This window comes from Pinus tabuliformis, chromosome 2_1 (genome assembly GCF_031772625.1).
Source record: "Pinus tabuliformis cultivar Carrire ecotype Pingquan chromosome 2_1, CPIR1, whole genome shotgun sequence".
Classification (NCBI taxonomy): Eukaryota; Viridiplantae; Streptophyta; class Pinopsida; order Pinales; family Pinaceae; genus Pinus; species Pinus tabuliformis.
Genome location: NC_142299.1, coordinates 710,072,592 through 710,095,797, shown reverse-complemented (window position 1 = coordinate 710,095,797; position 23,206 = coordinate 710,072,592).

The following is a 23,206-nucleotide window of genomic DNA, read 5'->3' as shown; positions in this document are numbered from 1 at the left end:
TAAAGGTTGTAATAGACCTGGTGTCTTAATTGTTTCAACTTTATTTTGCTGGCAAACCAAACATTCCGCCACAAACTTTTGAATATCTGATTTAAGGCCATCCCAAAAAAATTCCTTCTTAACCCTGTGGTAAGTTTTTAAAAATCTTGAGTGCCCTCCTAAGGGAGAAGTGTGCAATTCCATAAACAACTTTTGTTTTAGCTGGGAATTCTTACAGAGGTATAAGCGATCTTTGTACCATAACGAATCATTTTGCTAGCTAAATGTATCAGAAGTATTGGAATCTTGTTGTAGCTTTTGAATAAGTGCCCACACTTCTTTGTCGTTCTTCCATTCCTCCCTTGCTTCGTTTATCCAATCTGGTTGGATAATAGAAATGGCACACAACAATGCTTCCACATCCTCATCCTTTCTTGAGAGTGCATCTGCCACCACATTTTGCTTCCCTTTTTTGTAGATGATTTCAAAGTCATAACCCAACATCTTTGTGACCCACTTTTGTTGCTCTTCAGAGGATAATCTTTGTTCTAAAAAGTATTTAAGGCTATCATGATCCGTTTTTACCTTGAAGTGTCTTCCCATTAGGTAGGGTCGCCATTTCTTAAGTGCATGGAGTATTGCCAACATTTCCTTCTCATAAATAGCTTTGTTTAAAAACTTTCCCTTGATTGGACGACTTTCAAAAGCAATGGGTCTTTCATCTTGCATTAGAACAACACCAATTCCATTTCCTGAAGCATCACATTCCACAATAAAGGTTTTTGTGAAGTCCAGCGTAGCTAAGACTGGTGCTTGGCACATTGCCTCTTTAAGATGTTCAAAGGCCTTTGTTGCTTCCGAAGTCCATGAAAATGAATCTTTCTTCAATAATGTTGTTAGAGGTGCTGCTATTCTCCCATAATTCTTAACAAACTTGCGATAATACCCTGTCAACCCAAGAAATCCTCGCAGATGCTTTATGGATGTGGGGATTTTCCATTCCTTAATGGCTTTAATTTTGCTAGGGTCTACCTTAACTCCTTCATGAGATACAATATGACCCAAATATTCCACCTCCTGGACTCCAAAGAAACATTTGGATCTTTTTGCATATAATTGTTTCTCCTCCAATAGTTGTAACACCCTGTCAACATGTTCAACATGATCCTTCCAAGACTTGCTGTAGATTAGTATATCATCAAAAAATACTAACACAAATTTTCTAAGGAATGGTTTGAAAATTGAATTCATCAAACCTTGAAATGTTGAAGGTGCATTGGTAAGGCCAAAAGGCATGACCAAAAATTCATAATGACCCTCATGAGTTCTAAATGTTGTTTTCGGAATGTCTTCAATCTTCATTCTAATTTGATGATATCCCGAACGAAGATCCAACTTGGTGAAGTAAATTGATCCATGCAATTCATCCAGTAATTCATCAATAACAGGAATGGGGAACTTATCTTTAATAGTGAGCTTTTTGAGCTCCCTATAATCTGGACACATGCACCATGATCCATCCTTCTTGTGCACCAATACTACTGGAGCTGAGAAAGAACTTTGACTCGGTTGAATTATACCAGCCTCTAGCATTTCTGCAACCATACGTTCAATTTCACTTTTTTGGACATATGGATATCTGTACAGCCTGATGTTTGGAGGAACACTTCCTGGAATCAGATGAATAGCATGATCATGATCACACATAGGTTGGAGACCTTTAGGAGTCTCAAATACCTTGGAATGATTGTCCAGGACTTTTTGGAGATCTGAAAAAATAGATGATTCCAATGTGGAAACATCTAGCGAAGATAATTGTGCAATTACACCTCTTTGCTCCTTTTTTAGAAGCTTTGTCATGCCATTAGAGCTGATTATCTTTCCTGGTTTCCCTGCAATACCCCTTAATTCAACTTCCTTTCCTTCCACAGAAAATTTCATGAAAAGTTCTTGAAAATTAAAAGCTATTGTACCCAAGGATTGTAGCCATTGGACTCCTAGTACAACATCAGCACCTCCCATTGGAATGGAAAGCATTGGGCTAGTCAATACATATTCTCCCATGGATAGCTTGATATTATGGCACTTTCCAGAATAATTTATTGTTCCTCCATTTGCAATCATCACTTGACACTCTGGTGCTGGATATAGGAAGCAATTCAATTCTTTTGCTACCCTACAATGAATAAAATTGTGGGTGCTTCCTGAATCAATCAACACTATTACCTTTTTCTTCTTGATTTGTCCTTCTATCTTGATGGTTTGAGGAGTGGTAATTCCCGCCAATGCATTACAAGATATGGTCGGATTTATTTGTTCTTCATCTAGGCTTTGTTCTTGGAATATATCCTCTTCTTTTGACCTTTCTTGCTCCTTTTCTTCTTCCTCTTCACAATCTATGTAGAATAATTTCTTCTCAGCACACTTATGACCTTTTATGTATTTGCTATCACAATTGTAACAAAGCCCTTTTGCTATTTTTTCTTCCAATTGTTGTGGTGTCAACCTTGTAGGTTGTGGAAGACTATGGGCAACAACACTTCCGTCTTTATAGTTGTGAACGGTATGCTTCCTAGTTGCCATAATTTTGCTTTCCATTTTTCTTGCTAACCTGAATGCCTTCTCTAATGAATCAGGTTCCCAAAGGCGCACATCATGTTGGATATTATCCTTTAAAGACCCTATGAACACATCAATCCTATGCTCCTCTGGAATATCTTTTACCCTTATGTTCAATTTTTGGAACTCCTCAATGTGCTCCATTATTGAACCCTTTTGTTTGAGACTTATCAATTGGCTAAAAAAAGTGTTGCTTTTTGTATCCTCATAATGTGCTATCAATTCTTCCGTAAAAATTGCCCAAGTGATAAATTGTTTACGAGAACAAAGCCATTGATACCATACAAACTGATTTGGTTCCAAATATAAAGTTGCCATACGTACCTTTTGTGTGTTTTGCACATTATTGAGATCGAAGAATTGCTCCATCTGTAATATCCATGTGGCGGGATCCTTGCCATCAAACTTCCTCATATCGATTTTTGGAACATGGTGAGTCTTCGATCCAACATTAGAGTCTATGGAATCATGATTAACATTTCTTTTATTCTCATCATGAGTTTCCTTTACTACCTTTTCACCATTAGTGACCCTTTCTTGTAGCAACTTCTTCAATTCATCCATCTTATCATCCATGCCATCAATTTTAGCGTCCATGCCATTCACCTTAGCTTCCATGCCATCCATATTAGCTTCCATGCCCTTTATCTTAGATTCCACGTCATTTACCTTAGATTCCACTCCATTTATCTTAGATTCCACGCCACTTATCTTAGCTTCTGTTAGCTTTTGTGAGCGTGACATTTGTTGCACTTGTTCTTGTAATTTTGATATATCATGTAGCATTTCTTCCTCTTCTTCATGAGTCATGCTAAAGCTTTCAGGTTCCTTACTAGGTGTTTGCATTTTCTTTCCTCGGGGCATTAGTTACCGATAATAATGTTTTACTATGCCCTTTGAATTCTGTTAAACCAAGCTTACACAAAAATTAAAAAAAAAAACTACACAACTTTTTTCACTTTATAGAAGCCTGATATTGAATCTGATGTATCTCTGTAATTTCGAATCATCCAATTCTGAAATTGCTACCTGTAGTAGCCTTCTGCTTCCTCTTTCCAATGCCACAAGTTTGAACCAAATTGGATTCTCCAAGGAAGAGTTATGTGAAATCTCCAACAGTGACTTGCTTTTAGACTGGTTCAGTAGAGCGAACTTGTACGACGTGCCACGAGTCACTGTTTCAACCTTTGAATCTGAAACACACATACAAGATACTACAGTCCGTCCTCTTTCTGTACCTTTTTATGAAATTTCAATCCGATCCTCAGAGAGAGAGTTATGACGATTTTTCCCAAGTCACATGTTTTGAATGTAATTCAGGAGTCTGCAAAAAGGCCAACTTCCTCAGATCATATCTCCGAAAATATCACGCGAAAAGCTCTGAAATTTGGACCCAAGGTTCAGTGCCAATTCTTCTCAAATGGGTTTTTTTTGCGACTTCTGAAACGTCACAGAAAAAAGTTATAGCGAAAATTCCACGATGACCTAGTTGGAGCAGCGAAACCCTAGAATCCAAAGCTCTGATACCAAATGTTATGGAACCAGCTCAAGAAAATATAGAAAAGATAAATCCACGCCTTAGAATTCAGCCTCTTCGAGGGGGCAACCTCCTTTACATTACATAAATGAACAATTCTTGGATGATACAAATGACAAAACCTCCTTTCTATATATAGGAGTCTAAGGAGTCACAATATAATCCAGCCAACCTAACAATAATAATATAAAGCCACAAAAATAACAATAGAGGGATTCTATGGGGCACAGAAATAACAATATGGGGGTAATAGGGGCACAACAATATAAATAGGGGGTATAACTACAATAGTAATGGGGTAATCACTAGTATTATAGGGACCCAACATGTTGGAAGTTGCATCTAGAGCTAAACCCGAAGAACATGAATAAAGATAATAAGAAGAAGAATCTCATGGCCACGGTTTTGAGCAACCAAGTTGAAAGTATCTCGGATGTGGATGAGAATATCCTTTGTACGTCAGTGAAAAACGAGGTGAATCTGAGTAGCCTTCAGAAACAAGAAGAGAAAGAAATGACCAAACTCTTTCATATAAAGATACATGTCAAGAAGACAAATATTGAAGCTCTGTTTGACTCGGGATCACATGTGAATCTCATTGCAGTAGAGTTGGTCAAGAATTTGGGGATAGAAGTTCGTGATCATCCAAACCCATACCCACTAGGATGGGTAAATAAGGATGCAAAGTTGAAGGTAGCAAAATAGTGTAAAATTAGATTTTCTATTAGTGTTGATTTTATTAATGAAGTAGATCTAGATGTGGTTCCCCTTGATGTATGTGGAGTCATGTTTGGGAATCCATACATGTACATGCGAGATGCAATATTCATGAGGAGAGCCAATCAGTACCAGATGGTCAAGTATGGAAAATCATTCATCATAAATGCGCACAAAGGCAAGTCGAAAATTTCATTGGTGAGTGCCAACCAAGCCAAGAAATTGATTAGTTCCATCCATAAGTATGTTTTACTATTTTTAAGAGAAAGTTGGTCTAAAGCAGATTTAATAAGATGCAAGACATCCTTGGAGGGGCGTACTGAGAAACAGAAACAACAATTGGAGGATTTGTTACAGGAATATAAGGATGTGTTCCGAGAGCCTAAAGGGTTACCACCTAAGAGAGAAGTGGACCATGAGATCCAGCTATTGCCAGACTCCCCACTACCAAATACTAGGTTTTACAAGCAATATGTTATAGAAGCAAGTGATGTAAAGAAATAGTTATATCAATTACTCGAACAGGTTGTCATTTGACCAAGTACATCACTATGTGGGTCACCCATCATCATTGTGCCAAAGAAGGATGGACTTAGCGGGTGTGTATAGATTATAGGGCTTGAATAATATCACACTCAAGAATAGATACCCCCTACCGAGGATAGATGATCTGCTAGATCAGTTGCAACAAGAAAATTACTTCACCAAGTTGTACTTGAAGTTTGGATATCACCAAGTTCGAGTCAAATAAGAAGATACATGGAAGACTGCCTTCAAACAAAGCAAGGTTTGTATGAGTGGTTAGTTATGCCATTTGGCCTATCTCATGCACCAGCTACATTTATGAGATTAATGAATGATGTATTGCACCATTTTATAGATTTATTTATGTTGTAGCGGCTACAACCACCCTCCAAAATTTTGCCTAGCCCATTTTGGAGCTTCCCTACCAACCTTTCACAGCACTTTGTCTTGCTTCGTCAGGTACACAAGCTTCAATGTTTTTCATGCACAAAGGCAATCTGTCGATCACAACTTGATCCACTTCCCTCATAGGCTGACCACCTGGATTTGGTCGAGTTATAAGCTGAGTAGCTTCCCAATGGAAATTACGCATTTTTGGAGGGAAACTATCCTTCCCTCCAGAAATTGGACAATTCTGTTTGGCAGCTCGCTAGGCTCCAGAATTTGAAATTCTGCCAGCCAACACTCCCAGTAGAAATTGCAAAAATTTCCCCAACAGGGTTACTCAGCCCAGAATTTGCACAAATCCAGGTAGCAGTCAGCTACTTTGCCCAGAAATTGCGCAAACATCCTGGGCAGTCAGCCTAGCTCCTAGCCTAAAATGCGCATTTTTCTCAAGCAGTTGAGCAGCTGCATGCATGAGCAGTTTGGTTAACCAGTTCCACCCGGGACCGAGGAAACTTGACATGCATGCATGCATGACTGGTTGTTCCCAGAATAGAAAAAGGCAACATGCAAAAGGCATCCCTTGTTTCGGGGACCTATGTTTAGCAGTTGGAGGTTACATGCAAGGATCATTTCAGAAACCACCCACCAAGTGTCACTTTCCCTAGATTTGTGGCATGCACGTCACAACCTTGATGTTATCAAAACTCATCAATCGGATGTTGCAGAGCTCATTCCTCACATCAACCTTGTAGCTTTGACATCCCACTTCACATCTAGGAGTAGTTGGCACGCTCAACTTAGTTTTTTTGGGGTAAGCCCTCTTTCCATGTCTTGTGTTGCATTTCTGTCACTTTTTGTGATTTTGATTATGTGAGTATTGTTTGATTGATTTCTTTAAACACTTGTTGTCATTTACATGTATACTAGCTTGTCCTAGCATTGTTTCAGTTTTCATTGCTATCTCACTGTTGTCACATGCATGAAATGGATTTCAACAAACGGTCATCGATTCGGCGACTAGCCTCACCCACATGCATGTTGTTCCATTTTCTGAATTCGTCATTCATCGTTTGAATGCATGATCATTCACTTACACTTACACTCATTATCACCATGCATTCACACTCACATTCACTTTCAGTTTCCCGTCGGCGAGTCTAGGAAGCCCTAGCCTGGACTCTACCTCACCAAGACAGCATTGCGCAATCCTGAGAGGGAAGGCTCTGTCTTCCTCTCAAGGAGATGCCCATTTCTACCCAACAGCCATTCCCCAGGCTTGCATTGCGCAATGCTAAGGGATAGTGACTACTGGCCAAGAAAATTGCATAATGCAGTCGCTGAGCCTGTAACCATTGCCAACTGAGATTGCGCAATGTGCAATTCTAGTATTCGGTAGCCAAACTAGATTTTGCATTGCGCAGCTCCAACAATCAGTTAGTCTCCTAGTATCCCAGACTATGCCTTTCACAGTCTTGGCAGTCAATCTCCTAAGCTCCCAGTCGAAATTGCGCAACCTTCATGATCAGTCACACAGGTATGTTGCAAGTCAATTCTCAAGTTCATTTTGGTTTTTGACTGACAAATTGCTTGCCATGAGTGTTTCCATGTCTCCAGGTATTTCAGGTGTTCATCTACCTCTCATCAGTGCAGGTATAATGGTTTCCAAGAGAGTAGAATCAAAGACACCATTCAGAGCACACATGGAGATGAAATTGATCAAATGTCTATGAGATTTCCTTCTCATGAAGATATCAAGTTGCTCTTAGACAAGGACATCAAGATATCACAGTGAGAAGCATCATGAATATCCACTGAAGGCAGCATACCGAATGTAGCAAACGCAATGGATGCAATGAATGTAAGAGGAAGGTTGTTGACAACACAGAGGCGGAACAAAGTTGCAAGATCAAAAAGTTCCACTGATAATGAAATCAAATTTAGAGACTCAGGCTATGAGGTGACGACATGACATGAAGATCACGTGAAGAAAGAGAATGGGACAAAGAAGGAGTTGCATGTGTTGAAGCAACAACTCAGGAAAAACATGAAGTTGTACAGACAGACGAATGAGTTGCATCAGGAATAGGAACAACAGTGGGCACAACATGCAATCACGAATGAAATTTCACTCATACAAGTTAAAGATCCATCCCAACAACTGACATAGAGTAGACATGGTGAGTAGTGTTGTTGATCACGTGCAATGGATTCAGTAGCATGCATGTCATTATGTGCACGCATGCAATCCAACCCATTCAACACACTCACCAAGGAAAGGAAACGAAGCAAGTCCAACCAGAGCTGAACATGTGCTTCGGAAAGTTGATGCGCATGACCATCAGCACACACTTGAGGATCAACACGGACACTATGCATCAGTGTGTTGCCGGTTCAGCCACACCCAAGAAGACCATGTGCATGTTAGTAGACGAGTTCGATGAAGGAGCCAAACCAATGCACCGGATGCTACAGAGGCAAGAGTTCGCTTCAACAAGATGTCACCATGGGGTGCATGCAAACCATCACAGATGACCAAGCTTGGCATCAACTCACCACCTTCACCATCACAAGCGTGTCAAAGCGTTGGTCTCATCACAGTGGATCGAGTGTCAGTGATGTCTTGCTCAGCTTGCTCAAGCCATGTTGTCTCACATGAGTACATGTGCATTGTAATGTTGAGTCATGTCAAGTGTAAGTCAAGTGTCAATAGTTGGATGTAATAGTCATAGAGTAGGTGAAGAGTCATGAGGGTAGTTGAACTGTCACAAAGGGGAATGTCAAGGGTCACCCCACCCTTTTCTATAAATAGTTCCTCATAACTCATTGTAAAGGCTTTTGGTTAGCCAAGCTTCTGATAAGACTATCTTGGAGAAAGCTTGGACAGTATTGTAACACGCCTTGGCTTCTCCACTGCACGAAGCTAGTTCATCTCTTCAGAGGAGTAGGTGGATGTGGTTGTAAAGATTCATTGTTGGGGCTAGCAGGTTTACATGGATGTATTGTATGATTGGGGCTTACACTTATTTATATAATAAGAGCCAACACATTTTCATGCATATGTTGCTATTGTAGTTGGACTGCTCTGGTTGCTTAGCAATATATGTTGTTTAACTTACGTATTTGTGTATGAACTACTTTGTATGCAATTATATGAATCTTGTTGTAGATATGCTGTTGGTTTAACCATCACTTTGGATTGTCGACTGATCTACCTTCAAGCTTGTGATGCATCTTCGCTCATGTGTTCCCTTCTCAGCTGAGTACTTCTACAGGTTCCCTTCTCATTCACCTTCCTTGACTCACTGCAGCGATCACACCCTTGCTACTGACAAGGTTATCTTACTTTCCTCTGTGCAACACCGTGGTCAAGGCATTACCTTACGACCCACTACTGGGACTCCTACACCAAACATTCTGAGGTTTATTTGGGACTTCTTATCGGGGAGATTCCCTTGACATGTTGGCGGGTCCAACACCATCAACATTAATGGCACTAGAAGGAGGGTCAGATGAAAAGCTATGTCCTCTCATCCAATTTTGAACCTTTGCATACCTTTCATGGATTCTTGCACTCTTATCCCCCCATGATGTTTTTTGAATTGTGAAGATGTCTCCATCACGCGGGAGTTTTTTGATCTCTTGTCCACTTTCACGTATGATGGTGAAGGTGAAGTGGCCTGGCCTGAGTACTTACATGGATTTCTTTCCATGCTTCATGAGGAAGATGGGTGTTCTAACTAACATGCTAGCATGCTTCTTGCACACACACTTCACGAATATCCACGTAGATGGCTGCTCAGCCTACCGGCTGACAGTGTGCACTCACTTGAGCACTTTTGTGATCTTATTGAAGACACTTTCTATCATTTTGATCCAAACCATCTTGACCGAAAACTGTTACAGAAACAGAAGGCTTCGCATGAATCGGTTATTGATTTTTGGTAGCGCTTCTATGACTTACAGTTTCAAGCTCTGAGGAGCCAAATGAAATTTGCTTATCTTTGGGACCGTTTTGAGTATTGCCTTAAGAAATCTGCCCTGAAGAAGTTTGAGATCAAGCCTCGCTCAATATTCTTCATTGATGGAGTTGTGCAATCTCATGTGGATGTGGGCACTGTCTCGACTGACTGTCTACCTCCCTCTCATTCAACAGTTCCACCACTTCCAAGTGATGTTGAAGATCATGCTCACACAACTATTCAGTTTTCACAGTCTCCCAACATCACTTCACTCAATTTTCATGCAGATTTGGTTGTGAATGCTTCGATTTCTCAAATGCATTTTGTTCTATGTCCTTCGTCTTCGCAGTCAGGTGTTCCTCCAGATGATGTTTTCTTGTGTTTGTCCATTCTGGACTCTTCACTAGTTGTGAACGAGGAACAACACATTGACGGAGTTGGTGTTGCACAACCAACCTGCGCTGTCCTTCATGAAGAGTATGAGTGGGAGTTGTTGTCACCTAGATTTGCCTCAGGCTGAAGAAGGCAAGCTTCCAGGGTAACCACAAACCATGCTTAACCTAGTAGCTATCCCTACTAGGTCAGGAGAGGGCTCTCTCCTTATGGATCTCAGTCAAGATGACTGGATCAGGAATAAGATTTTATGCTAGGTATAGTAGCTCGAGGGTTTTGATTGAATTTGTTGGTGTTTTTGCCAGATCAGGAGGAGCTGAAGAGGATGTCAATGTTAGGATTTTTTCTTTTCCTTTGCATGGCAAAGTCAATATTTGGTTCAAAACCTTGCCTGATGCAAGTATCTCATATTTCCAGCAGTTCATCAAAATTTTCCTCGATAAGTGGGTGGTCAGACAGAACCCTTTCTTGATTCTAGAAGAGTATAACCGCTGAAAAGACAGCTAGGGGAGACAGTACAACAGTTTTCTGCCAGGTTTAACCAAGTTTATTTTTCGATGCTTGTTAATATAAGACCTCCTCCTAGATCTGCTCTCTTGCACTACCCGGATGCCTTTGATCCAGAAATGGAGTTTCAGCTGAGGGAAAGGAACCTTGCAACACTTGAAGAGATGCAAAATAGTGCAGTAGATGTAGAGGCTAATTTGTTGATCAGAAGGGAAAAGTTGAAGGAAGAAGAGAGGAAGAACATAGATCCAGAGGAATCGACATCTTTAGAGGTAAAGATCCATGTTTTGGTAAGTGCAGTCGAAGAGATGATGCAAAATATCACCACAAGGAATGAGTATGATGTTCAAGACCATGGCTCGCTGATTGAAGAAGAACAAGTGGCTGATCCAAAACATTTTCTTTCTTATCCCAGTTGTCATAGATCTGATAATGATTGTTTTATAGATCATCTTGGAGAAGAGAGATCTATTGATATGAGATGTATGCTTGATGTTGTGTTTTATACTGATGATTTGCCTCAGTTTGATAAGTATGATGATGATTATGTTCTCCAAACATAAGCTAGTCTTGCAGACAAATCAGTAGCTAGTTTATGGTAGGATGAAGTTCAATTTCAGTAGCTCGAATACAGTGATCAGCCGATGCATATCATCTATGGAAGTGAGGAGGACAGTGCAGCAAATTTTGAAGTAAGTGAAGGATCTTTGCCTTTTTGTTTTACTTCATTTTAGTTCATCAGAGACAACTTTCGTGGAATCAAAAATCAACCATCAATAAGTTCTGATCTAGATCATCTAGAGGGAAATGAAATCCTTGTTCAAAACTTCTCATATCTAGATTTGCAACCATTGAATGCCATTGAATGTCAGGTTGCATATGAAGACTTGGAAGTTGGAACATATGATCAAATGATGCAAGATGATTCCGTACCATTCTGTTTTGAATCATTTCAGTTTTTGAAGGGAATTTCGCATAATATATCTTCAAATGAGCAGCCTGTAGAAAATCATGCAATCTCATTGGAACCAATAGAAAGTGGGTTGCAACAGTCTTTTCAAGTTTTTCATGATCCAATAGCTAATGTGTTGGATGATATCTGTAGTCAAAGTCCTTCTCCATTAGCTAACTGTGAGCTTGAAAAAAGTATTGATACAAACTTGATCTAGCAGTTGGTTTCTTTGTCATTTTCAGCAGGAGTCTCATCACAAAGCTCAGATGAAAGTTTGCATTCATGGTACGAGGAGAAGAAAAGTAATCCATTGGATGAGCTAAGCCCCAGTGCACATGAATTTCAAGATCCTTATGCAGTATTTTTGGAGTCGGATAGAGAATCCATATTATTCAATGGATCTGTTTACAAGTTTTCATGGGAGTTGCCTTTCAGTAGTTCTCTCTTGTTGTTCATAAGCAAGCACTTGTGGAAAATTCAAATAGCAGCCAAAATACTTACTTGGTTGCATTGGTTGTTTCATTTCACTTGATGAGGTGATGAATGGAACAGTTAGAGTAGGTTTTATTGAATAAGCTCCATTTTGAGTATCTTTTCCAGTTTGTCAGTTGTGTTTTAGTATCGAGTGAGTTATTATTTGAGTAAAAGTTAGTTGGTGTCTTTGAGTCATCAATATTCAGTCATGTATTTTAGATTGAGCTTTTCTTACTCCATGCCTAATGGATAAGGCTACTAGGTCTACGGTGTTCTTGGCACCTCCAAGGAGCTACCATCCCCATTCAAGCAAATGTTAGGGTCACTATTTCACACTGCCATCAGCGATCAAAATCTGCTCTTTTGCATTTCATAATAGGAGTCCCATACTGATGAGTTTGCATTCCATTAGGTCATGGATTCACTGATGGTAGGGTTTTCTTCAAAATTTTCCCTCAAAACTATACTTGTTGATCCTCTTTCATATATTTTAGTCATGGCTCATGTTCACTTTGCAATTCATTTCATTAGGTCTTAGGGTTTGGTCTCATTAGGTTTTAGGGTCCCACCATGGTCAAATCCAATAATTACATGCCAATAATGATCAGCAAGGACATGAGGAGGCCAATAATGATTGGTAAAGCCATAATTTATCATATTGAAAGCCTAATGTAGTTCTCACCTCAAAACAAGTTTTGAGGTGAAAACAGAGTATTTTGTTTTTATCTTCATTTCTTATGTAATTTTATGTTTCCATATGTAATATTGGTTCCCAGCTACTCCTAAGCATCTGATGATGTTGCCAAGCACCTGCCACTGCAAAAATCAAGTCATCATGAGCACCAATTCACCTGCAAAAGCAAAAGAGAAACAAGCACTAAAACCCTAAATTACTCTCCCACTGAGCTAGGGTTGGCTATGGGATCAGAGATATCTGAGCAGAAGATTCATAAGGGATATCAGAAGGTATGAGTCCATTTCATATCATCAAACATCAGGTCTCCATCATTTGTCGAGAATTCATTCCAAGGAACAAGCTATTCACCACACAGAAGGGACGATTTTTCTTCAAACTGTGTTTCTGAGCAAGAAAAGATGAATTTGACAAAAGTGAGAGAGTTTTTTGTCCATCATTTACCCAAGAAGAAAAACCTATCTCAGTTTTCACAGGTTTCATGGTTTGGGAGAAATGTCGAAAACATCATTTGCCTCAAGAGGGTTAATGCACCTCTGGAGTGGCCTTGGTAAAATCAATTTTCCTCCTAGATGTAATGACTAAATGACTTGATTGATGAGTCAAATGATAATTCAACACAAATATATTTCCAATGAGCTATCATGAGCTCAATTTGTAGTTTAGGAAGACCTTCAAAAGTTGACTGCAACAGCACTATGCATTTTGGCAATCTCATTTTGCACATTTTGACCAGTCTTGCGAGATTGGACTTTTGATAGGGAAAATGAACTCCAAATTGCAAAATTCAAGATGTTCTGGAAAGTAGACTCGACAAGCTTTCCAAAGAGCTATCCAACACCCAATTTGGACACTGGTAAAGCCTCCAAAAGTTTCCTGCAAAAGGCAATGCGCTTCTGGAAGGTGGCGTTGCGCTCCTAGCCTGGCGCTGCGCTTCTGGAAGGTGGCGTTGCGTTCCTAGCCTGGCGCTGCGCTTCTGGGGAATTTTTCCAGTGTAAAAAAACACAAGCGCTGTGCTTTGAGTCCGGCACTGAACTCCTATATGTGGCACTATGCTTTGTCCAGCATAGCCCCAAATCACCACAAAACACCAATTCCACCTCAAATTTTCCAAGTTTACCTCTCTTGCAAGTAAGTATCCTAATATCTCTTGTTGATTAGGGTTTTGTCTCAAGTTTTTTTGTGGTTTTTCACTCTTAAAATCAAAACCCTAATTTCTAAGGCAAAACCCTAGTTTCCCTACAAATTTTCTCATGAATTGAAATCCTCCTACTATTGTTTTCTTTCTCTATCCACTTTTTATTTATCTCTAAACTCCACATACATTCTCCCTAAACTCCACTCCCACATACATTCTCCCTAAACCCTACTCCCATATACATTCTCCCTAAACCCTATTCACACACAAATTTTCCCAAACCCCCTCATCCATACACTCTGCCCATTCCATTCCTCCACATCAATTATCCACAACTAGCCATATATAACCATATTGTTCATAGCCAAAGGAAAACAATAGAAAGAGGCAGTGACTATGAGTATGAAGAAGAGACACTCAATGATAGCTCCATGGAGATACATAGACAACAGAGGAAGCCCCATAAAGGACGAAAAATCTTTAGAGAGGAGCCCACTAACTTGAGGGAATTACAGGCCTATCCACTTGCAGTTTATTGTTACAGGCATCAAGCATGTTTTGAATTTTGTGAGATGGTGGAGAAAGTTCAGTTTCACCACGAGTGGGCCAGACTTTTTGTGACTCATTTGCATAACAATGAGGTGACACTTGCCAAAGTAACCTTCACAATATCAATAGTTTTCATTTTAGAGGCCACTAGAATTCCTAATGTGGGTGAAAAATGGTACAAGGGTCATGATCTTGATGAGGATTACTATGAGCCCTATATCAAGGCTAAATACAGAAATCAAGTGAGGAAGTTATTCCCCTTTAAGTTTTTGGGAAACATGTATGTTCCTTTGATGAGAATTATTATCAAGTACTTCACTTGTGAAGGTAGGTTCTCCCAGTTGTATGCCTATCATATTAGACTCCTCATGCATTTCACTAGAGTAAAGATGTTGAATCTCCCTTACTTCATGTTTAGAAACATTGAGAAAATGGCACATATTGTACAGAGGAAATCATACCCCCAACAGTTGAATAACATATATCATTACTCTTTGATTAAAATCATTGTTCTACACCATCTTAGCCTTCTTAAAATTCCATGGGAGACTTTCATTGCTCATGAGATGTTCAAAGGTCCACAAATCCCTTCACCAGTGCATCAAGAAGAAGGTGGGCCTTCTAGCCATGGAGAAACAAGGGAAGAGGCCAAGGAAACCAAAATTGCTGAGGTGCCAGTGTATGTAACATATCAGAGAGGCACAAGGAGACTTTTTGCAGCTTCTAGGAAAGTGCTTGCTCTGCAAAGTGTGGAAGGGGCCTTGCCTTTGTCATTAGTCCACAGGCAAATGTTTGCTCCACAAGGTGTGGAAGGGGCTTTGCCTTCATCATCAACAAAACAGGTGCAGGTTGAGCAGTTGAGCAAAGGCAAGGAAAAGGTGCAAGAGGAGGATCTTGATGATGAGGAGGAAAGAGATTTTGATCTCATTGAGCATGAGGAGCCACAACAGCACTTTACTCATCATGGAGGTAGCATCATTGACTTGGAGGCTCAGGATGAAAAAACCCTCAAAGACATCATCATTCAAGAAAGGGAAGCTCAAATATAATCTTTGGCGGACAACTTAGAAAGAGCCAAGTTAATCATAAATATTTAGAGCAGGAGAACAAATAGTTGAATGACAAGAAAGTCCTCATGGAGCTGCAAATGATCAAAGCAAACAGGAAAATGGCTAAAGAGGCTCATGTCAAGTTTACTCCTATTGAGAAAGAGATTGAAAATGATAGGGAAACATGGCTTGAGAGGGTCAACATACATCTTGAAGGGCTGATTGAGAAGGCCAATAGGGATAAGAAAATTCTCCGCCACATGGCCTACCATTACATGACCCGCAACAAAATCTGCAATATGAGGATTAGGAAGCTAAAAGCTAGGTTGAGGAGAGCCTTAGAGGGAAAGAAAGAGCAAGATAGGTTGGAAATATTAGCTGAAGCCTCTCTAGCCCATCAAAACAGCTTATAGTGGTGTCCCATAACAAATTTGGGCAAGTTTTGCAGTCTTTTCAAATTTTGACATTTTCAACACAGAAAACTGGCCCAGAAGCGCAGCGCCACCAGCAGTGCGCTTTTTCCTGGAGCATCAGATGGAGAAAAATATCAGATTTTTGGATTTAGCTTGATGAGAACGTACACCCTATAAATTTTAAGAAGATTTGGAGCAAATCTGGGTCACCAAAAGGTCCAAAAACTACCAAAAAATGACCTTTCTGCCTCATTTTGGACACACAGAAGTAGTCTTGGGAGATTCAAGTTTTTAGGGGGAAAATGATGTCCAAATTCAAAAATTCAAATTTTTCCATAAATTAGACTTGAATACCTTTCCAATGAGCTATCTTGGGCTCAATTTGGATGCCGGGAAGGCCTCCAAAAGTGACCTGAAAGCGGCGCTGTGCTTTTGACCAATGGCACTGCACTTTTGACCAATTTGTCCAAAAAATCCAAATTTCGCCTGTTTTCACTATAAATTCACTTTCTCTCTCCTCATGGATGATTTCACTGATGTAATTGATGACATGGCATGTAAATGTAATGCTAAAACAGTCTTAGAAGGTAGATTCATTAGTTAGAGGTGGTTTTAAGGCTAATGAATCAGTTTCCATTCTTATAGAGGCAAGTAGTTAAATTGTCTATATTCCTGGACCATGTTTGGAAATGGTTGTAACAGCCCCTCTTCTCATGGATTCGACCCCTGATGGTTAGGATGAGTGGTTTTTAGGTCTATATTATGTATTTTCTTTGTCATTGGCAAGGGTTGGATTCAGCTGGATGTTCATGAACTAAACACTTATCATTTTGTAGCAGTTTTGGCAGGAAACTAATAGAGTTGCAACTATTTTTATGGGATTCCTATGGTAAGGCCTTTAGCAATGTGTTTCTTCTTCTGTTAATATGTTCTCATGTTATTTATGTATGCCTCTTCCATATAATTGCTTTTGATTGGTTGTTTTCAAGTTAGATAGGTGGAATACATTAGGTTTTAATGCTCTGCCATGGGAAAACACCAATGTTTCATGTTGTTTTTCTTCTGTTTAGAAGGATTCATGACTTTCTCATGCCCTTCTTAGCTCCTCACCAGTCTAGCATTTCACCCCATCAAGCCTAAGGTGCTAAAGCTCATACCTACCTTGCCCCATAGAATCCCCTGCAATTTTGACTTAGTTTCCCAGACCCAAATTGCCCAACTCCTCCTAATCTGGAAAAAACACCAACAAATTCAATAAAAACCCTTGAGCTACTATACCTAGCATAAAATCTTGTTCCTGATCCAGTCATCTTGACTAAGATCCATAAGGAGAGAGCCCTCTCCCGACCTAGTAGGGCTAGCTACTAGGTTAAGCGTGGTTTGTGGTTACCTTGGAAGCTTGCCTTCTTCAGCACGAGGAAAATCTAGGTGATAACAGGAGCTTGAACATCAACACTCGGCAAGGTATGACTACCTTTCGTTCGATCCACTTCCGTTCTTTCCTAACATCTTTGGTGAACCTGCCATCCATGATTTCACGTGTGTGTCTTCATCCATGGATGCCCCCATTGTTGATCACTCGCATGACTCATTGGATGACGGTCCATCATGTGACAACAAAGAGCATAAGCTATTCATTGGAAATCCACTTGATCTTTCATCTATATTTCCCAGAAACACAGAGGATGAGCTGGTTCGCTTTTCATCTTCCCCCATGTTTGATTCATCTGGTCATGAGGATGTCGATGAAATCATTGATTTTTCTAATCGTGGCGGTTGTGATCCATTTGTTTCCATATTTGATCATGATCATGATTCTATCACAGATGATCTTTTGAAGCCACTGGTTTATGATGATCAACCTGATGATGAATTTGAAACACCCAAGACTGTCGAGGCACTTCAGCCTGAGCTTATGGTTATGTTAGGCCCTCACACTCTTGGGGTTAGTCTCACTTCCAATCAGGAAATATTTCAATCACCCAAGGGTCCTCATCACTCATCTGTATACATTGAAGATCCATCTCACACACAGATAACATCCCCTCCACTCGAATTGCATGATCCCATTGCTCATGAATTGGAGGAATCTTACATTGCAAACACTCATTTGCAATGCAAGTTATCTTTGTTTCTTTCATTTTCTTGCATGTCACAGTCAAGAGTTGCTTATGCTTCAAATTTGCACACAGCGTCACACAGCACCATGATAAGTCCACGAACTGCCCATCTTGCACTTGTACTCACTTATGTCCTATGGGCACTTTGAAACACGAAGTGTGGTTGTCTTCATTGTTATATATTTCTTGCTTGCTGGTTCGCACAAATGGGTTGCTCGTGGACCAAGCCTTCACCAACATGGGTCAACCAATGCGCTGGTGGCTACATTGGAAATATCACTTCACGTGATCAAGCCCATGCACTGTTAGTGTAGGAGTAGGAGTAGTGTTTTCTTTCAGTCAGTTTGCTTGCATGCTTGTTTGCTTATTTGCTTTGTTTGCTTATTTGTCTTCTTGCTTGTTTTCTTACATGCTTTGCTTTGGCTTTTTCTTCTGCTTTTGCTTTGCTTTGATGTTTGCTAGTTTGCTTGTTTTGTTTGTAGGTTAGTTTTTCATGAAACCATGTATGACTCTTGAAACAAGATGGGTGAAGTACAAGAGGGCTTGTACAGCTATCACTACTTGGTTATCTGTCATCTTGCCTCTGTATGAAGAACTTGTTACTTTCAGTCCATGATATGTTGAAGGAAAATAAGTATTGTTCAAAGTGAACCTTGGTGAAAACACAACACTTGCATGCTAACTAGCATCACCTTCTCTAGTCAGTTGTTTTTCAGTTAACCCTTGTCAACTCAATCAGGTAGAGTAAGGTGAGGGGGAAAACCTTAATAGGCATGTTAGAGATACAATAAACTACTTCTCTACTAGAAAAAACTCTTCTACTCTCAATAAGCTGGGATCCCTCTTCTGCTTCTGAAATGAATGTGTTATACACAGTTGAAAAAATGAAAAATGAAAAAATAAAAAATGAAAAAAATGAAAAATGAATAAGGCGAAAGAAGAGAAAGGCTTCCTGCGTAGAGAGATGATACAAGTAACTCCACCGGGGTACTGACTAGGCTTTCTAGCAGTGGAACCATGCTTTTGTTCCTATGTGACTCCACTAGGGTACTGTCTAGGCCTGCTAGCAGTGGAGCAACACCAGAGATGAAACTAAGACTCTGACAACTATACTACTTGTGTACCTATATACCCCTCAACCCTAATCAAAACAACTGTGTTGCCTTGGCTTGGAATGTGTGTGAATCGACCAAGAGGTTAGGAGATGCTACATATTACAATCAAGACAGTGTGAAACCAAGATGAGTAGAGAACTGAACAATACTTCTGGAGGTGTTAGACTTGTTTTCCACGAACAAGTTCCATTCAGAGAGCTTGAATTCTACCAATGTGTTGCCAAGTGTTGTATCGACTATAGCCACCCTCTAAAATTTTTCCTTAACCCATTTTGGAGCCTCCCTACCAGCCTTTCACAGCACTTTGTCTTGCTTCGTCAAGTACACAAGATTTAGTGTTTTTAATGCACAAAGGCATCCTGTTGATCACAGCTTGATCCACTACCCTCACAGGCTAACCACCCGGACTTGGTCTAGCTGCAGGCTGAGTAGCTTCCTAATTAAAATTGTGCATTTCTGGATGGAAACTAGCCTACCCTCCAGAAATTGTGCAATTCTATCTGGCAGTCTGTTGGGCTCCAGAATTGTGCAGCTCTGCCAGCCAACACTCCCAGCAGAAAATTGCACAAATTTCCCCAATAGGGCTGCTCAGCCCAGAATTTGCGCAAATCTGGGCAGCAATCAGCTACTTTGCCCAGAAATTGCGCAAACCTCCTGGGCAGTTATCCCAACTCCCAACTAGAAATGCACATTTTTCTCAAGCAGTTGAGCAGCTGCATACATGAGCAGTCCAGTTGCCGAGTTCCACCTGGGACCAAGGAAACTTGACCTGCATTCATGCATGCATGACTGGTTCTTCCCAGAATAGCAAAAGGCAACATGCAAAAGGCATCCCTTGTTTCAGGGACCTATGTTTAGCAGTTAGAGGTTACATGCAAAGATCATTTCAAAAACCTCCCATCAAGTGTCGCTTTCCCTAGTCTTGTGGCATACACGTCACAACCTCGACGTTATCAAAACTCATCAACCTGACACTGTAGAGCTCATTCCTCACATCAACCTTGTAGCTCTAACATCCCACATCACATCTAGGAGTAGTCGGCACACTCAACTCATCTATTTTTGGGTAAGCCCACTTTCCATGTCCTCTGTTGCATTTCTGTTGCTTTTTGTGTTTTCGCTTGTGTGAGTATTGTTTGCTTGATTTATTTGAACCCTTGTTGTCATTTAAATGTATACTAGCATGTCCTAGCACTGTTTTACTTTTCATTGATATCTCACTGCTGTCGCATGCATGAAATATTTTTTCACGAACGGTCACCGAATCGGCGACTCGCCTCACCCACATGCATGTTGTTCCATTTTCTGAATCTGTCATTCTCCGTTTGCATGCATGATCATTCACTTACGCTTACACTCAATATCACCATGCATTCGCACTCACATTCACTTTCAGTTTCCCGTCGGGGAGTCTAGGTAGCCTTGGCCTAGACTCTACCTTTCCAAGAGCCTCACCTGGACAACATTGCACAATCCTGAGAGGGAAGGCTCTGTCTTCCTCTCAAGGAGATGCTCATTTCTACCAAGGAGTTGTTCCCTAGGCCTGCTTTGTGCAATCCTAAGGGACAATGACTGTTGGCAAAGAAAATTGCGCAATGCAGTCACTGAGCCTATAGCCATTTCTAGCTGAGATTGCACATTGCACAATTCCAGAAGTCAGTAGCCAGACTAGATTGTGCATTGCGCAGCTCCAGAAGTCATTCAGTCTCCCAGCAACCCAAATTGTGCCTTGCACAGTCTTAGTGGTCAGTCTTCCGACCTCCTAGCCGAAATTGCGCAACCTTCATGATCAGTCACACAAGTATGTTGCAAGTCAGTTCTCAATTTCATTTTCGTTTTTGACTGACAAATTTCTTGCCATGAATGTTTCCATGTCTCTAGGTATTGCAGGTGTTCATCTACCTCTTAGCAATGCAGGTACTGTTGGGAGTGATTTTTAAACTATTTTCTACACATTATTTCCCCTATTTTGACCTTTCTGTCCCCTAGGACTATGACTTTATATGACAAAATTCCCTGTTTTTTTACCTTTTTAACCTATTCTACTGTCATGTTACTTTGTTATATTTTACGGAATAATACGAGACTTTATTCCTTTTTGTGGCTAACTGGGAGAGCATTGAAGAAGTATTTTGGGAAGTTCTTCTTTTCAGGTGCTGACTCGCGAGAACGAAGCTATGAAGCAGATAGGAAGTAAGGATTAACTACAGGAAAGGGTAGAATGGTTTGCTGTTACACCCTGAGTGTTGTTACAAGTTACTACACATTAGCTATTGTTACAGGTTGTTGTTACACATTAGATGTTTTTACAGGTTTTTGTTACACATTGGATGTTGTTACAAGTTGTTGTTACACATTGGATGTTTTTACAGGTTGTTGTTACACATTGGATGTTGTTATAGGATGCTGATACACCTCGTATTGATCCGTCATAACACAAATAGTGTTATCGCCAACTATGCCGCATCATCTCGAACCACCATTCACTCGATGTTGTTGCACCGAAGCTGGGAAATGTGGGTACTATTCCACATAATAGTTGTCGGCAGTAGGGATTGTCTATCTTTGAAGCAACAACACTCAAGCAGTTGCAATCATAACTGATGTATATTTGTATTTAGCAATAGGTTGTAACTTCTTTTATTTTTTATCAGCATGAGAATCGTGAGATTCTCATGACTGATCTATTTCTAATTTCGAGTTGTAATAACTATAAAAGACTCGATTTTTCATGTATAAGAGACGGCATATAGAAGAGTACTGTTACACTGCTTCTATATTTTCTGAGTTTATTTTAATATCAATTAGCATGGTGATGTTGTTACTGTCCTTCAACTGATTCATTAATCACTTTTGCATTCTTCCTATGCCCTACTGAGGAGGAAGGGCCCTCCTCTTTGGCAAGGATTGCAATGATATAGGTAGTGTACATTCCATTTTAGTTAATTGATTTATGGTTTTTCTATGTTGTTGTATAAATTGTGGATTACATTCACTATTGTTTCATTTATATTATGTTGTTACACTGAGTTAATTAACATAATGGTAGTAACCAGCTAGAATAGATGTTAGTTCCTATGTGGTACGCCTTTATTTTTATAGATGCAAGTTGTGATTTAATTTTGTAGAGTGTTTTTTTTATCTACACAAATGGTTTGATTCAGCAATTTAGATCGGCGACATCTTTCACAATTTTCTGCAGTTTCTTATTCTTGGCTGGAGTGTATCGGCACAGATAGTGTGAAATCCATTGAAACAACAAGACCTACCCTGGGTTGACAATTAATGTTTCAATCTGAGTCAATTAAGATTGATTAAAACAGCACTACATTTTGGCACCATTGCCGGGGATGGCAAGTTGACGATACAGTCAGCCAATTTGTTTGTTTGATATAGAGTGTTCCTAGTCCATAGTTGTTGGGTCGTAAGATGAGAGGTAAGAACTTGCACATCGCTCTAACATACCCGGGCGGGCTCACCATTGTGATTACTAGGGCACTTAGGAAATTTTGATGTTTTTTTAGCATGTCTTCACCTCTTCAGTTGCTGATACGAGAGGTAAGAACCTATGCATCGCTCTAACATACCTAGGAAGGCTCACCAATGTCGAATACTGAGACACTTAGAGTGTGATTTAATACACATAGGGTCCATGTGTGCACTTGTAGGACTTATAGAGATACTAGAATCACCCCCACTGTTACATGGAATTTGCATCTACAGATAAACACATCTTCCCTAGGTGGGTGACTACACCTAGAACAACGGAAAGAAAGTAGTTTAACCTTTTCTTATAGAAGATAGATGAGATGGAGGAACTTACTTGTTACCTTTTTCTTCCTAAATCTCTTTTGAATCACTCTCGTCACTCCCGATTGAACTAAATCCGCTCAAAAGGTACCTGCATCAAGAGAAACACAAACAAGAAACGATCAAATCATACATAATCTATCGACTATAAAACAATGGAATCGAAGACATTGAAACACATAATCATCACAAATATGAACAATCATATGAGAAAAGGAATTAGCTCTTTATTAATGTACAAGGAAGATTATCACCCAATACAGTTCGAT